Source organism: Camelina sativa, chromosome 17 (genome assembly GCF_030686135.1).
Source record: "Camelina sativa cultivar CO46 ecotype springtype chromosome 17, ASM3068613v1".
NCBI lineage: Eukaryota > Viridiplantae > Streptophyta > Magnoliopsida > Brassicales > Brassicaceae > Camelina > Camelina sativa.
In genome coordinates this window covers 14433251-14451498 of record NC_141896.1, presented here as the reverse complement: position 1 = coordinate 14451498, position 18248 = coordinate 14433251, and positions in this window count along the sequence as shown.

Genomic DNA, 18248 nt, shown 5'->3' with positions numbered 1-18248 from the left:
TTTGAAGATTAAATTATAGCTTCTCTTTTAGTTAATTCTTTTTCATTTACATTTTTGTTGGAATCCTTTTTAGCCTTATAAATAATTTACTTTTTGGTTTGTTAAATTAGTTGAACTATTATTTAAAAATATATTTGCCCACACAAATTTATAAAAGAATTGAATTAGTGATATATTTGACCACAAAAAAGTTTAGACAATAATTCTTTTTAAAAAAGTTTTTTCCCGCACAAGTCAAAATGTTATTTGGTTAATTGAATGTAATTTATTTTTCGCAAAACAAAATATAAATAAGTGTTTAACTTTACTGTTGTAGGTCTAATGTTGACACATGCTCAGATTGAAAATATATGTTTAACTGAAATAGAATTGATGTTGTGATCGAATGGAACGTCTCTTACGGCGTTTGAAAAAATGCCTAAACCAGATAATAGTATGATGAACACAGGTGTAAATAGGCTTATCGCAGATGAGAGAATATATGAGTCTCATAAACAACATGAATTGTACAATGAGTTGTTACCTATGCTAACTGAGGAACAAAGACGTGTTTATGAAGAAATCATCCACTCTGTGGATCACGATAAATGTGGTATGCTTTCTGTTCATGGATTTGGTGGTACTGGAAAACTTTCTTGTGGACTATTCTTGGTGTTGATATAAGGTCTAAAGGTAATATTGTTCTGAATGTTGCATCAAGTGGTATATCTGCTTTGCTTTTGGAAAGTAGTAGAACGGCTCATTCAAGATTTGGTATTCCAATCAATCTTAATGAATATTCTGTGTGTACTATCGTTGCCGAATCGGATCTTGCTGACTTAATTAGAGAAGCAAAGCTAATAATATGGATACTGAAGTAATAATTTTAAGAAATACTAATATTAAATATATATCTAAAATTCCATCTTTATATTTTTATTTACAGGTGAAGAGAGACGATATCTTAGGTCTGATAGTATTGGAACGTCAGATACAAGTGCTCATGATAATATGATCTACACTCAGGAATTTCTAAACAGTATACAAGTTTCTGGATTGCCAAGCCATGTTTTAACGATGAAAATAGGAGCACCCTCATGTTGCTAAGGAATATAGATCCTAAGGGAGGTTTGTGTAACGGTACAAGGTTAATTATTACTCAGATGGCCAATCATGTAATCGAAGCAAGAATCGTGACAGGAAAAAAGGTTGGTGATAGAGTACTTATCCCTAGGATGTATGTTAGTCCACCTGATGCAAAGTTTCCCTTACGTATGAGGCGACGATAATTTTCTGTTACTGTAGCGTTTGCAATTACTATAAACAAAAGTCAAGGTCAGACGCTAGAACATGTTGGATTGTTTCTACCGAAACCGGTTTTCACACATGAAGAGCTTTATGTTGCCTTCTCTCGAGTCACAACCAGAAAAGAATTCAAGGTGTTAATTACAGATAAAGATGGAAAATGCCATAATAAAACTTTTAATGTTGTTTTCAAAGAGGTACTTGAGACTGTATAATGATGGTTTGTAGTTGGATAATTGTTTTGGATATTTAGACTTGAATTATATTTCTTCTCTTAAATATAGTGATTTTTAATATCTTTAACACTACCTCTATTTTATAGTTAGATATAGACTTTCACATTGGAAAAAACCATTTTCTAATTTAGACTTATTCTATACTATAAAATAATAGATAAATACACTGTAGATGGTCTAAGAACATATTTTTAAAAATTTTCACATGATTATATTTTATTTGGTTTCAACAATGTTGTTTGAAAACATATAATTGTTAGCTGTATTATAAAGTGTATATATAATTTTACATCATATTTATTAACTACAAACTTTACCTTTAATCTGTAATTATATATACTAGGATTTCAGCCCATACGTTATCGTACGGTAAAATGAATATTTAAAATGACTAACTTTATGGTAATTCTTTAACTGTATAGTATAAAAATCATAAATAATGACTAAGATTAATCAACCAAATAGTTAAATAAAATATTTTTTTTATATATAAAATGAAAAATCGATTTAGTGAAAATAAGAGAATAATGTTAAACATATATAAATCTAAGTTTACTGAATCATACTCAGATAATCAATTTTGAAAGATATTCACATTAAAAAAAAAATTAATCATTATTCTATCGAAATTTATAAAAAATAATAAGAGAATCAGGGAGAAAGAGCTATAGCTGCAACAAACTAAATTGACTAAAAAAATAAATCTATAAAAAATTAAAAATCACAATTAATTACCTAAATTAATACTTGGAAGAGATGATCAATACAGGTAGATGGAAAACGACACCAAATAAAAGTTAGATGAATAAATCAATAAATAAAACAACTCAAAAGTTTTTAACTAAAATGAGTGAATCAATGTTGATTAATAAATTGAAAGAAAATAATACTTATAATTTTTAAATTTGAAGGTGTTAAACAATACTCAAAGAATAAAAACTATTTTCAAAATCCATAATATATATATGTCCATAATAGATGTGAACATTGAAAGTTGTGAATACGGCGAAAAAACACAATTGTTGGATCAAAATATTACAACTTTTAAGATTATTAATAAATCTAAACAGTTAGATGAGATAATAAAAACAATCTTATCCCTTATATTTAAATTGACACCTAAAAGTGAGTTTCCTATAATATATAAACATATAAATCTATGAAAAATTAGGAATCACAATCAGTTACCTATATTAATAATTGGAAGATATAATTTATGCATGAATAAATGGAAAACGACACCAAACAAAAGTTAGATGAAGGAATCAATAAATAAAACAATCCAAATTTTAACAAAGATGAGTGAATCATGTTGATTAATAAATTAAAAGAAAATAATACCCATAATTTTTAAAACTTGGAGGTGTGAAATAATACTCAAAGAACAAAAACTCTTTTCAAAGTCCATAAAAATCTGTATATATATAAAAACAAAAAGGTGTGAAAACAAAGAGGTGTGAAACAAAAAGGTGTAAAACAAAAAGATGCGAAAACTAACAAGTGCAAAGATTGAAAGCTAGGGTACGACGAAGAAACACAATTATTGGATTAAAACATTGCAACTTTATATAAACAAAAAGGTATAAAACAAAAAGGTGTGAAACCTAACGGGTGCCAACATGGAAAATTGGGGATGCGACGAAGAAACACAATTGTTGGATCGAAACTTTGCAACTTTTGAGATCATTAACAAATGGTGAGATAATTAATAATACTCAAAGAACAAAAACTATTGTCAAAGTCCATAAAGATATGTGTATATATATATATATATATATATATATATATATATATATATATAACAAAGACGTGTGAAGACAAATAGGTGTGAAACAAAAAGCTATGAAACAAAAAGATACAAAAACTAACAATGCAAACATTGAAAGGTAAGGGTATGACGAAGTAACAGAATTGTTGGATCAAAACATTGCAACTTTATATAAATAAAGAGGTGTAAAACAAAAAGGTGTGAAAACTAACGGGTGCCAAAATGAAAAGTTGGGGGTGCAACGAAGAAACATAATTGTTGGATCAAAACTTTGCAAATTTTGAGATCATTAACAAAGAGTGAGATCAATAATGATACTCAAAGAACAAAATTGTTGGATCACAACTTTGCAAATTTTGAGATCATTAACAAAGGGTGAGATCATTAATGATACTCAAAGAGCAAAAACTTTTTTTAAAGTCCATAAAAATCTGTATATATATATAAAAACAAAAATGTGGAAAAAAGGATGTGTGAAACAAAAAGGTGTGAAACAAAAATGTGAAAAAACTAACAAGTGCAAACATTGTAAGCTAGGGGTACGACGAAGAAACACAATTGTTGGATCAAAACATTACAACTATATATAAACAAATAGGTGCAAAACAAAAAGGTGTGAAAACTAACAGGTGCCTACATGGAAAGTTGGGGTGCGACAAAGAAACCAATTGTTGGATCAAAAATTTGCAACTTTTGAGATCATTAACAAAGGGTGAGATCATTAATAATACTCAAAGAACAAAAACTCTTTTCAAATTCCGTAAAAATTTGTATATATATAAAAACAAAAAGATGTGAAAACTAAGAAGTCTGAAACAAAAAAGTGTGAAAACTAACAAGTGCAAACATTGAAAGCTAGGGGTACGAGAAGAAACCCAATTTTTGGATCAAAACATTGCAACTTTATATAAACAAAGTTATAAATAAAGAGTTGTAAAACAAAAATTTGTGAAAACTAACGGGTGCCAACATGGAAAGCTGGGGGTGCGACAAAGAAACATAATTTTTGGATCAAAACTTTGCAAATTTTGAGATCATTAACAAAGGGTGAGATTATTAATAATACTCAAAGAACAATTTTTTTTCTTTCAAAGTCCATAAAATTATGTATATATAAAAACAAAAAGTGTGAAAACAAAGAGGTGTAAAACAAAAAGGTGTGAAACAAAAAGATGTGAATACTAACAAGTGCGAAAACTAACAAGTACAAACATTGAAAGGTAGGGGTACGACGTAGAAACACAATTGTTTATTAAAACATTGCAACTTTATATTAACAATTAAAAAGGTGTGAAACCTAACGGATGCGAACATGGAAAACTGGGGATGCGATGAAGAAACACAATTGTTGGATCGAAACTTTGCAACTTTTGAGATTATTAACAAAACGTGAGATAATTAATAATACTCAAAGAACAAAAACTCTTTTCAAAGTCCATAAAGATATGTATATATAAAAACAAAGACGTGTAAAGATAAATAGGTGTGAAACAAAAAGATGCGAAAACTAACAAGTGCAAACATTGAAAGGTAAGGGTATGACAAAGTAACATAATTGTTGGATCAAAACATTGCAACTTTATATAAACAAAGAGGTGTAAAACAAAAAGGTGTGAAAACTAATGGGTGCCAACATGAAAAGTTGGGGGTGCGACGAAGAAACGCAATTGTTGGATCAAAACTTTGCAAATTTTGAGATCATTAACAAAGTGTGAGATCAATAATGATACTCAAAGAACAAAATTGTTGGATCACAACTTTGCAAATTTTGAGATCATTAACAAAATATGAGATCATTAATGATAGTCAAAGAGCAAAAACTTTTTTCAATGTCCATAAAAATATGTATATATATAAAAACAAAAAATGTGAAAACAAAAAGGTGTGAAACAAAAAGATGCAAAAACTAACAAGTGCAAACATTGCAAGCTAGGGGTACGACGAAGAAACACAATTGTTAGATCAAAACATTACAACTATATATAAACAAATAGGTGCAAAACAAAAAGGTGTAAAAACTAACAGGTGCTTACATGGAAAGTTGGGGTGCGACAAAGAAACACAATTGTTGGATCAAAACTTTGCACCTTTTGAGATCATTAACAAAGGGTGAGATCATTAAGAATACTCAAAAAACAAAAACTCTTTTCAAATTCCATAAAAATTTGTATATACATATAACCAAAAAGGTGTGAAAACAAAGAAGTGTGAAACAAAAAGGTGTGAAAACTAACAAGTGTAAACATTGAAAGTTAGGGGTACGAGAAGAAACCCAATTTTTGGATCAAAACATTGCAACTTTATATAAACAAAGTTATAAACAAAAAGGTGTAAAACAAAAATTTGTGAAAACTAACGGGTGTCAACATGGAAAGCTGGGGGTGCGACAAAGAAACTTAATTTTTGGATCAAAACTTTGCAAATTTTAAGATCATTAACAAAGGGTGAGATCATTAATAATACTCAAAGAACAATTTTTTTTCTTTCAAAGTCCATATAATTCTGTATACATAGAAAAACGAAAAAGTGTGAAACAAAAAGGTGTGAAACAAAAAGATGTGAATACTAACAAGTGCGAAAACCAACAAATACAATCATTGAAAGGTAGGGGTACGACGTAGAAACACAATTGTTTGATCAAAACATTGTAACTTTTTATAAACAAAAAGGTGTAAAAAAAAAGGTGTGAAAACTAATATGTCCCAACATGGAAAGCTGGGTGTGCGACGAAGAAACACAATTGTTAGATCGAAACTTTGAAATTTTTGAGATCATTAACAAAGGGTGAGATCATTAATAATACTCAAAGAAAAAAAAAATCTTTTCAAAGTACTTACAACTCTGTATATACATAAAAACAAAAAAGTGTGAAAACAAAGGTGTGAAACAAAAAGGTGCGAAAACTAACAAGTGCAAACATTGAAAGCTAGGGGGTACGACGAAGAAACACAATTGTTGGATTAAAACATTGCAACTTTATATAAACCAAAAGGTGTAAAACAAAAAGATGTGAAAACTAACGGGTGCCAACATGGAAAACTGATGGTGCGACGAAGAAACACAATTGTTGGATCGAAATTTTGCAAATTTTGAGATCATTAACAAAGGATAAGAACATTAATAATACTCAAAGAACAAAATATTTTCAAATTCCATAAAAATTTGTATATATATAAAAATAAAGAGGTGTCAAAAAAAGGGGTGAAACAAAAAAGTGCAAAAACTAACAACTGCAAACATTGAAAGCTAGGGGTACGACAAAGAAACACAGTTGTTGGATCAAAACATTGCAATTTTATATAAACAAAGAGGAGTAAAACAAAAATGTTTGAAAACTAACGGGTGCCAACATGAAAAGCTGGGGGTGCGACAAAGAAACACAATTGTTGAATCGAAACTTTGCAAATTTTGAGATCATTAACAAATGGTGAGATCATTAATAATACTCAAAGAACAAAAACTATTTTCAAAGTCCATAAAAATATGTATATAAATATAAACAAAAAGGTGGGAAAACAAAGAGGTGTGAAACAAAAAATATGTGAAACAAAAAGGTGCGAAAACTAACAAGTGCTAACATGGAAAGTTGGGGGAGCGACAAAATGTAACATCCGCGAACCAATTTTTAAGGTTTTGGTGTGGGTGTCGATCGACACCCTTGGTGTATCGATCAACACCATGTTTTCTGGTTTGGTCCGGTTCGTTTTAATTGCAGTTTGGTTCGGTTTGGTTCAAGGAAAATCCCTAAATCGTGTTATAAGTGGAGAAGCGACAAATTAAGGGTTTTAGGATGTCTTGTCGCCGTTTTCAGAGATAGAGAGAGAAGAGAGAGCCTATTGTGGTGTGAAGGAGATTAAAGGAGAAAGATCAGAATCGTTAGGGTTTGGGAGGAAACAGTTTCGGCATATCAAATCGTTCTCAAAGGTAATGAAATTTGGTAGGTTTATTCCCAAGTCTTTCATCGTCATTCTCCATTTTACAGAAGTAGATTTGGATTTAAACTCGATGAGTTATTGGCAGTTTCGTGAGACACGTTTTCTCAGACGCGAGTTGGGACCATCGGAGATTGAAACTGAGATCGTGGTCTCGTGTGGTGCCTGATCGTGCTGAAATTTTGTGGGAAGCTTCGTGACGTCTAGGGGTAGCTTTTCACCGGAGCGATTTGATAGTTAACGGTTGGTTTTTATTTTCGGGTTTCGTCTTTGAGACTGTTCTTTTCTGATGTTTCTGTCCAGTTTTGCTATAAGTCGTTTTTGGTTGTGTGGCTTGTTGTAGGGCGTTTCTGGGCTGTTTCAGATGTTAGGAGGGTCTCAACTGGTTGTATTGGTTGTTATAATCAGTTGATAAGGTGAGTGCTTGACCATGGTTGATCTAAGCATGAGATCTCTCTTGTTTGGGTGTTTTCTTTGCTGTTTGTGTTGTTTTGTTGCTTGGGTTCGTTGCTTTTGTGATTCCCAGTGATTTCCGAGGTAATTGGGTGAGTTTGAGACGGATTCGAGATGATTTGGAAGGGGAGTTCGATGTTCGTGTTCGCGCAGATCGTGTCTGCAGAAGAGGCATCGGTCGACACTGTTTAGCATCGGTTGACACCATTGTTTGTAGTATCGATCGACACCGTGAAGCATCGGTCGACACTGGTCTCAGCCGAGACTTGTTTTCCTGGTTTGATGTATTGTTGTGCGTTGTTTGTTTTGCTTAAACATGAGGGTTTCATATGCTTGTGTGTATAACCTAGTAGATGGGAGGACGGCCTCACTAAGTATTTATGATAATACTTACGCATCTCAATTGTTGTTTGTGGTGTGCAGGTAAAGGCAAAAGTGTGATCGTGGAATCATGGCGATGAGGAGGAGGATGATCTAGGGTCTCGTTTGTGTGTTATTGAATTTGTTGGTTATGTTGTTGGAACCTTGGTTAGTGTTATGGTAGGTTGCTGGATAGAATGGTTAGGAATGTTATTGTATTGATGATTTGTTGGTTTTGTATTATTGGTATGTTTCCGCTGTGCTTAATGTTATTGCTGGTTTAATGTTGAGTTGTGGTTTGGGTTGGTTAGTTAAGTAGTATGGGATGCTTAATTATATATTGTTTTTAATTATTAAAAAAAAAAAGGGGTCGGGTTGTTTCATTTTGATATCAGAGTCCTTACGGTTCTAGGTTTGGGTTCACTAGGCTTTGTGCTGTAGATGTTTGGGATTTGCATGCTTGAATTGATTATGTGAGTTAGTCAATTGTGTGTGGCATGGAGTCTTAGAACATCCTCTTCGAGCCTTCAATGAGATTCCACGGTGAGTTATTGTTATGTTTCTTTGTGTGGTATTGATTTGTTTTCTGCTTGTTAGCCTCTGCTCTTGGAAGATCAGTGGTTAAGGTGTTTGAGTAGTTGGTCGTGGACGGGGACGTGGTCGTGGTCATTGTCGGGCGGGTCCCGAGGCCAGCGAGTGTGTGGTCCAGAGTTCCACGAGGAGGTACGTCAGAGGGTCGCAAGCGTATCAGGAGGGACCAGAGGGGATTAGCCGGTGAGCGTGCCGGGGGTGCTGGGAACCCAGGTGTGGGGTTGCAGCAGGTGGAGCCCAGGGTCGAGATGATCGCTTGGCGGATCTGTTGGCGTGCTGTTGGAGCGGTTACCGAGAGGGGTACCAGTGTAGGCTCCAGTTGTGCTGCATGTGGCGGGGTGCAGTCGAGGGCTGCGGATGTTGAGGACTTTCCTTCTTATGTTAAGAGGATGGAGCGGTTGTAGATGACCGGTATGAGATTATTCTCAAGAGGTATCGGGCCTAGAGAGGCGGATAGGTGGACATATGCAGTTAGAGCAGATACTTCTCTGCTTGGTGGTTAATCCAGTTGGATATAAGTTGAGTGGGCAGGTTTAACATTGCAATGTTATACTCGGACCACAGGAGGTAGTTGTGTCGAGAGATGTTTATAGTCGTTAAAGATTATTGCTCCTGAGGGGATGGTGATTCCCCTGAATACCGATAGCTCGAGGGGCTGAGGGCTCCGAGAGTGGTAGAGGGGATGTTGTTCTCCTGAGGGGATGAGTAGTTCCCCTGATACCGAGATCTTGAGGATTGTGGTCCAAGAGTGAGACGGTATAACTCGAAGACGCTGGTCTGAGAGTGAGATCGGTATGAATCGAAGGTTGCGACCTAAGAGTGGAAGAGTTGGGAGCAAGAAATTCCTAGGACGTGAGTATAAACATAACGATTGAATGTAGACCTTGAGAGATTGACGGTGGTTTAATCTCGAGTTTTGAATGTGTTGACTTTTGGGACAAGGTTTTATGACCATAGCGTTTATGAATGTTTGGCTGTATGCCAGGATTGTGAGGCCGGTGGTGCCGGAGTCCCGGGAAGGGGAGTTACAGGAGGATTGAGCCGGGAGAGGCATGTTTGACAGATACATAAGTTCACGAAAAGCCTTCATGGCAGGATAAACTAATCGTTGTAACGATGCTGGATGAAGTTCATTGGAGTTGGACAGGGTTGCTAGATCCAAGATTTTGGTAAACTTGTTGGAGGGAATAAGTCAAGTGGTTTGAGTTAGCTGCCTGCAAAGCATTTGACGCGGTGAATCAGAATATGCGAACGTATGGTACTTGTTTGTTTTATTACGCTCGTATTGATGATTTACTGTGGAAAATTGCCAAGTGGAAAAGCTATTTCTGGAATAAGTTATCTTGGGGAAGTTTCCCTAAGTGGCAAGTTACTAGAGGTTCTTGGACGAACAAGAGGGTTGATATTTAGGTGGCGGCGAGTTGATGTCGGCATACTTGAGTATTTGTTTAGTTGAGCTGAGGAAGCAACTTGAGGATTTATGGAGCAAGGGATTTATACGTTCTAGTGTATCACAGTGGAGAGCACTGGTGTTATTTATTAAGAAGAAGGATGGGAGTTTCCGCTTGTGCATTGACTAATTGGGTTTGAACCGGGTCACTGTCAAGAACAAGTACCCTCTTCCCAGGATTGATGAGTTGTTGAATCAGCTGGGAGGTGCTACTCGGTTCTCTAAGGTAGATCTGGCGTCGGGTTATCATCAGATACCGATAGATGAGGCAGATGTGAGGAAGACTGCTTTCAGGACGAGGTATGGGCACTATGAGTTTGTGGTGATGCTTTTCGGATTGACTAAAGCACCAGCAGCGTTTATGAGATTGATGAACAGTGTGTTTCAGGAGTTTCTGGATGTATCTGTCATCATTTTCATCGACGATATCCTGGTTTATTCTAAGAGTCCTGAGGTGCATGCAGTGCATTTGAGGGCAGTTATGGAGAAGCTGCGGGAGCAGAATTTGTTTGCTAAGTGGAGCAAGTACAGTTTTTAGCAGCGTGAGATGGGCTTTCTGGGTCACATTGTTTCTGCATAGTGAGTTTCTGTAGATCTAGAGAAGATTCAGGCTATCAGGGATTGGCCTAGACAACAAAATGTCACTAAGATCAGGAGTTTCCTTGGTTTGATAGGTTACTACAGGACCATGAGATGAAGTCTCTGGTAGGAGAGATCAGTGCGTTGAGCTTGTGTGTGGTTCCTCGAGAACCATTGGGTTAGGAGGCGGCTTATGGAGCGGATCTTCTGAGCAGGGTGTGGTTGGCTCAGGAGAAGGATTTGGGGCTGGTAAATGTCTCTAAGGATGTTGATTCAGAGTATCAGGTCTCAACTAATGGTACTATCTTGGTGCACGGTCGGATTTGTGTGCCCAAGGATGAGGATTTGAGATAGGAGATCTTGAGGGAGGCTCATGCGAGCATGTTTTTCTATTCATCCAGGAGCGACTAGGATGTACCGTGATCTCAAGAGGTACTATCATTAGGTCGGGATGAAGAAGGTTGTAGCTAGTTGGGTCGCGAGGTGCGACGTGTGTCAGCTGGTGAAGGCTGAGCATCAGGTTCCAAGCGGATTACTAAAGAGTCTACCCATTTCAGAGTGGAAGTGGGATATGATCACGATGGATTTTGTGGTAGGATTGCCAGTGTCACGAACTTTTGATGTTATTTGGGTCATTGTGGACCGGTTGACTAAGTCAGCATATTTTCTATCCATTAAGAAGATTGATGGAGCAGCAGTCTTGGCTAAGAAGTATGTGAGAGAGATAGTCAGATTGCATGGGGTGCCAGCGAGCATTGTGTTTGACAGGGATTCTAAGTTCACTTCGGTGTTCTGGAAGGTATTTCAGGCAGAGATGAGCACTAAGGTGCATATGAGTACAACTTATCATCCCCAGACAGATGGACAGTCTGAGAGGACGATCCAGACGCTGGAGGATTTGTGTGTTGGATTGGGGTGGCCATTGGGCAGATCACCTGAACCTGGTAGAGTTTGCTTACAACAACAGTTATCAGGCAAGTATTAAGATGGCTCCTTATAAGGCTTTGTATTGGAGACCATATCGTACACCGTTATGTTGGACTCAGGTGGGGGAGAGGAGCATATATGGTGCAGATTTTGTTCAGGAGACCTCAGAGAAGATTCGGGTTCTGAGGCTGAACATGAGGGAGGCTCAGGATCGGCAGAAGAGCTATGCTGATAAGAGGAGAAAGGATCTTGAGTTTCAGGTTGACGATATAGTGTACCTCAAGATGGCTATGTTGCGGGGTCCGAACAGGTCATTGTCAGAGACTAAGTTGAGTCCGAGGTACATGGGTCCGTGCAGAGTGGTTGAGCGGGTGGGACCAGTGGCATATCGGCTGGAGTTGCCTGAGGTTATGCGTGCGTTCCACAAGGTATTTCATGTGTCAATGCTGAGGAAGTGTCTTCACGAGGGTGACCGGCTGTTGCCTAAGATTCCTGAGGATCTTCAGCTCAACATGACGTTGGAGGCGAGACCATTGAGGGTACTCGGGAGGAGAGTCAAGGAACTTCGGAAGAAGAAGATTCCTTTGATGAGAGTCCTGTAGGACTGTGATGGAGTAGAGGAGCAGACTTGGGAGCCTGAGGCGAGGATGAAGGCAAGGTTTAAGAAGTGGTTTGAGAAGCAAGCCGCGACTTGAGCTTGTCTAGCCGGGTCTGAGTTGTAGTCCGTGGCCGGAGTGGGTACGGAGTATTCCAGCCCATCTCTCTTGATACTTGGTCGCTTAGGGGTGGTTGGTTGGGCGACTCAGTACTAAGATGAGGTGGTGCTCGGAATGCGGGTTGATGGATTGGATTGTTGTATCTTATTGTTTCTGTTGTATTTTCGTTGAGGTTGTAACGATTATGACATTTTGAGATTAATAAGATGAGTATTTTCCTTTATGTTTGACTGTTGTCGTCATGGGAAAAAGAGAAATAGCTCGAGTTTCTATTTTTGGAAGTTTCCATAAATAGAAAGTTTCCACAAAAGGAAAGTTTCCAGAATTAGAAAGTTTCTAAAAGGGGAATTTTTGTGGGAAGTGTTGAGGTAGATCTAGCCGTGAGATACTCGATGGCATCAGGTTTGTTTTGCTCAAGGCCGTGTGGGCCCAACTCATGTGATACCGATAGCTCGATGGACTTTGTGGCCAGAGAGTGGGAGTGGTATGAGGCTTCGGATGACGATCCGAGAGCGTGCTTGAGGGTGACGACCCAAGAGCGAGATATTTGAGACTCCCTGGATACCGTAGCTGTGAGCCGCGGCTTGGTAGTGAGCCGGTATGTCTCGAGGGTTGCAACCCGAGAGCGGGGGGAGTGTGTGTGAGTGACTTCCTGGATGCCGTAGTTTAAGGCGGTTGGCCTGATAGCGAGCCGGCATGATTCGTTGGTTGCGACCACGGACGGGGAAAGCACTGAGTTGTGAGCAAATAGTGTCTTTGATGCGAGTATATTGGCTAGAGGGAGACCTCATGGTTCAGTCAGAGGTGTGCGGGCTGTTGCGACAGTGCACGGGAAACCTTGCCTGACGGTATTTAGTCCGGTCGGGGACGTGCGGGCCGTGTTGACGGTGGCACGGAGGTCCTTGACAGTTGGACGGTTTTGCGGGATTCAAGGACGAATCCTTGGTTGTGGGGGAGAATTGTAACATCCGCGAACCAATTTTTAAGGTTTTGGTGTGGGTGTCGATCGACACCCTTGGTGTATCGATCGACACCATGTTTTCTGGTTTGGTCCGGTTCGTTTTAATTGCTGTTTGGTTCGGTTTGGTTCAAGGAAAATCCCTAAATCGTGTTATAAGTGGAGAAGCAACAAATTAAGGGTTTTAGGGTGTCTTGTCGCCGTTTTCAGAGATAGAGAGAGAGGAGAGAGCCTATTGTGGTGTGAAGGAGATTAAAGGAGAAAGATCAGAATCGTTAGGGTTTGGGAGGAAACAGTTTCGACATATCAAATCGTTCTCAAAGGTAATGAAATTTGTAAGGTTTATTCCCAAGTCTTTCATCGTCATTCGCCTTTTTACAGAAGTAGATTTAGATTTAAACTCGATGAGTTATTGGCAGTTTCGTGAGACACGTTTTCTCAGACGCGAGTTGGGACCATCGGAGATTGTAACTGAGATCGTGGTCTCGTGTGGTGCCTGAGCGTGCTGAAATTTTGTGGGAAGCTTCGTGACGTCTAGGGGTAGCTTTTCACCGGAGCGATTTGATAGTTAACGGTTGGTTTTTATTTTCGGGTTTCGTCTTTGAGACTGTTCTTTTCTGATGTTTCTGTCCAGTTTTGCTATAAGTCGTTTTTGGTTGTGTGGCTTGTTGTAGGGCGTTTCTGGGCTGTTTCAGATGTTAGGAGGGTCTCAACTGGTTGTATTGGTTGTTATAATCAGTTGATAAGGTGAGTGTTTGACCATGGTTGATCTAAGCATGAGATCTCTCTTGTTTGGGTGTTTTCTTTGCTGTTTGTGTTGTTTTGTTGCTTGGGTTTGTTACTTTTGTGATTCCCAATGATTTCCGAGGTAATTGGGTGAGTTTGAGACGGATTTGAGATGATTTGGAAGGGGAGTTCGACGTTCGTGTTCGCGCAGATCGTGTCTGCAGAAGAGGCATCGGTCGACACTGTTTAGCATCGGTCGACACCATTGTTTGTAGTATCGATCGACACCGTGAGGCATCGGTCGACACTGGTCTCAGCCGAGACTTGTTTTCCTGGTTTGATGTATTGTTGTGTGTTGTTTGTTTTGCTTAAACATGAGGGTCTCATATGCTTGTGTGTATAACCTAGTAGATGGGAGGACGGCCTCACTAAGTATTTATGATAATACTTACGCATCTCAATTGTTGTTTGTGGTGTGCAGGTAAAGGCAAAAGTGTGATCGTGAAATCATGGCGATGAGGAGGAGGATGATCTAGGGTCTCGTTTGTGTGTTATTGGATTTGTTGGTTATGTTGTTGGAACCTTGGTTAGTGTTATGGTAGGTTGCCGGATAGAATGGTTAGGAATGTTATTGTATTGATGATTTGTTGGTTTTGTATTATTGGTATGTTTCCGTTGTGCTTAATGTTATTGCTGGTTTAATGTTGAGTTGTGGTTTGGGTTGGTTAATTAAGTAGTATGGGATGCTTAATTATATATTGTTTTTAATTATTAAAAAAAAAAGGGTTGGGTTGTTTCACAAAAAAACACAAATGTTGGATCGAAACTTTACAACTTTTGATATATATCATAAAAGAATAAATCATCCCATCTCTTTCGGTAAGTGTTTCGTTAATTAATTTAATATTGATATGGTACAATGTGTGAGTATAGTTAATTGTAACTTTGTGTAAACTTTATAAATGGACTTTAAAATTTCAATTAAACTTTAAAAGTGGACTTTAAATTTTTAATTTATATTTTGCATATTAGAGTAATACTATAAATAAACATTTTAATAACTATTCATTTTATTATTTTAAAAAATGAAAAAATAATATTTAATACAAAAACAAAAAGATAATTTATGCCTGAACATACGAACTAATATAAAAATTTAAAAAATTGAACAAGTTTTTAAAATATAATAAAATTTTGATTCAACATTTTAAAGAATTAAATTAATTTTTTTTCTGTTCAGTTCCTGCCCGCACAAGCGTGCGGGTAACTCACCTAGTTGAGTTTGAATCAGAGGATGAACTAGTGTGATTGTTGTGGGTGAGTTTTGAGGAGTAAACTCTAGTTTGTCAGTTATGCTAGTATTTAAGTTGACTTTATCTTTAGTGACTTTGGATTTGAGTGCTACTAGTTAAAATATCAATCTATTTGACAAAGTCGCATCTGTAGGAAATTTAATTTGGAGAGTGACATTAACTAAATATCCTAAAAAGAACGACTCATTGTCCTTGTCCTTGTCAAGGCAATCAAGTGGTTGGGCCATGCAAAGTTTATCGAAATTCGAAAGACATTAACATCAAGTCGACGCGAAACCTGATTTCGTGAAATAGCCACTTGCAAGAAGAAAAACAAGTTAGATATGGTAAGAGAAGGGAGTGGAAGTGCATCAGAGCTCTGTAGGTGACAAGATGCTGTGAAGAGTATCAGAGGTCTGATTTGCTAAGGAAGAATCGATCGTGATATACTCGAAGATATTGAAAGTATATCTCGACAAGGGAATAAGGAAGTAATATTCTTGGGGATCAAAAATATTTCCTTTTTGTTAGGATGCACAAAGATTTAGGTTAGAAATCTTTGGTGCAAGTATAAGAAGACTAGGGCTAGCCACGAAAAGAGCTAGCACTCGTGGGGTAGAAAGTTGTGAGATTTGTAATCTTCAAGCATTCATAAAAAGGCTTAGAAGGTAAGTGTGTTTAACTCTTTTAGATCTACACAGGGTGTTATGTTAGATAGATAGGAGAGTGAGCTTAGTTTCAAAGTCTTGTAAGAAAGGAGAGTTTTCATATAAGATTGAATAAAAAACATTTGCTTGACACGTTTCAAACGGGTTACTTGTTGTGTGTGTTTTCTATACCTTAACAGGAAGATACATTCACATAATTTCTGTTTTTTGACTCAATGTTTCTTCTTACTATGTGTCTTGAAATGTGGTGAATGATGATGATGAATTTGAAAGTAAATTGTATCACATATATTTGCTACCGAAAGAAAAAAAAAATTACAATGGAGAAATTCGATTCTGACTAAAATCTGAGTTCAGAATAAAATCAGATTAAACTCAATCCTATTAAATAAAAAGAATTTTATTTTTGCCAATGATAAAAGTGAGCATAATATTTATTTATTTCTCCCTCTGTTATGTTTTGAGATTTAGTTTTGTTTATAAAGTATTGATTTTGTAGAAACTTAAAAGAGATATGGATGATATGGAAATCTATAACAGATTGGCGATCCTTTCACAAGAAATCGTTAAAAACTTGAAATGATTTTTCCACTTTATATTTTTATACTAAATAACATGGTATCTAATGATTAATATTTTCTCACTCTTCTTGCTATTGAAACTTTAATCTTCATGTTTAAACTAATCTTTTTTGGTTATATCCTTTCGGTTTGGGTTATTTAATGATAATCTGGTTCCCATTTTAAAAACTGAAGGCGTGTGGACTGTGGAAAACAGTTTGGATCAAAAGTAGAAAATAACAATATGATGAGCGGTTTAAATGACTCGTAATTGGCTTTATTGCGCGCTGTATCTAAAATTTCCATGAAAATGTGATCGCTTGAATATGACAACACGAAATTGAGTTTGGCTTGGTAGGTCGGCTGGTATCCAATGAGGACATTATTAGCACCAATGAAGATAAGAAGATAATAACAGCGTGGTCCTAAACATAGTCCAAGTGTTTCCTTGTAATATATATAGAACTCCTTGGAAATTGCCAACTAATATCCCATTAGGTATTGACTAGTTTTCCTGCTATCTCCCGCAAACGCAACGTTTGCGGGTGGTAGCGGTTGCTAGCGATTGGAACCAATCATACAAACCGTTCCCAATCGCTCCTAATCGCTTCTAACCGTTTCAAACCACTGAATTCCAAAAACTGCTTCCCGCAAGCATTTGTGGTTGCGAGCGATTGCGGTTAGAATTTTTTTTTTTTTTTTTAAACTTAAAAGAAATCAATAATAATGAAATTTTTTTTGTTATATCTTCTATCTAAGCATTTTACTCATTAAGGATGAGAGAAAATGAAGTACGGATATGATTGCAGAGATTATAAAATAAACAATTAGAAGAAATAATATTCCAATTAACAATACCTAGAAAACTTGATGTAAATTTAATGGCACATCGCACATAAGTTCAAAAAAATCTAAATAAATATAATATTCCATCAGAAATTTAAGAAAATAAGATTATTTGTGAAAAATATTAAAACAAATCACCAGTGACTCTTATCAACTCTCACTTGATAATTCCTACCGATGCAACTATTGACCCACGATCTAAGAGAAAAGAGAAAAGATCTACGATCTAAAGCATATGTTTTGTCATTTATCAGATTACTTGATTAAATTTTTGGTGAAAAGCCAAATGCATAAAAGAATAAGTATTTCAATATGAAATTTATTTATTTCTTGAATAATTATTTTAGTATTTTTTAATAAATTTTAATTATAAATCAAGTTTAATAAAAAATTTGGTGTTTTTAAACATTTATATATTATATATCACATTTATTATGTTCCAACCGCTATTGCACCCGCTGGTCAACCAGTCGTAAACCTCCCGCAAACGCACCAATTTTAAACAGCTAAACTAGTCGTTCAAAACGCTTAATAACGCTTGAAACCATAATCGCTCGCTTCCGCAATCTTCCACAACCGCAATCGCAACTGCAACCGCAACATTTGAACCAGTCAGGCCCTACATTTTCTGAAAAGTTTTCAACAAATTTATTGTTAGTGATTTCTAAGTAATTTTTGAAGATCTTTTATTTTTGTTTCATGATGCTTGTATGGGATGAATTTTTTTTTTGGTCGAAAATTCGTCGGAATACTGTATTCTTTTTGACATTATCAATGTCGAAACTTACAATGTTTTTTTTTTTTTTTTTTGTTAAATAGTTGTTTGTAATCATATTTAAAAAATAGGAATATATTAATAATATATTTACTTTGTAATTTAGTTCATGACTTATACTTTCACA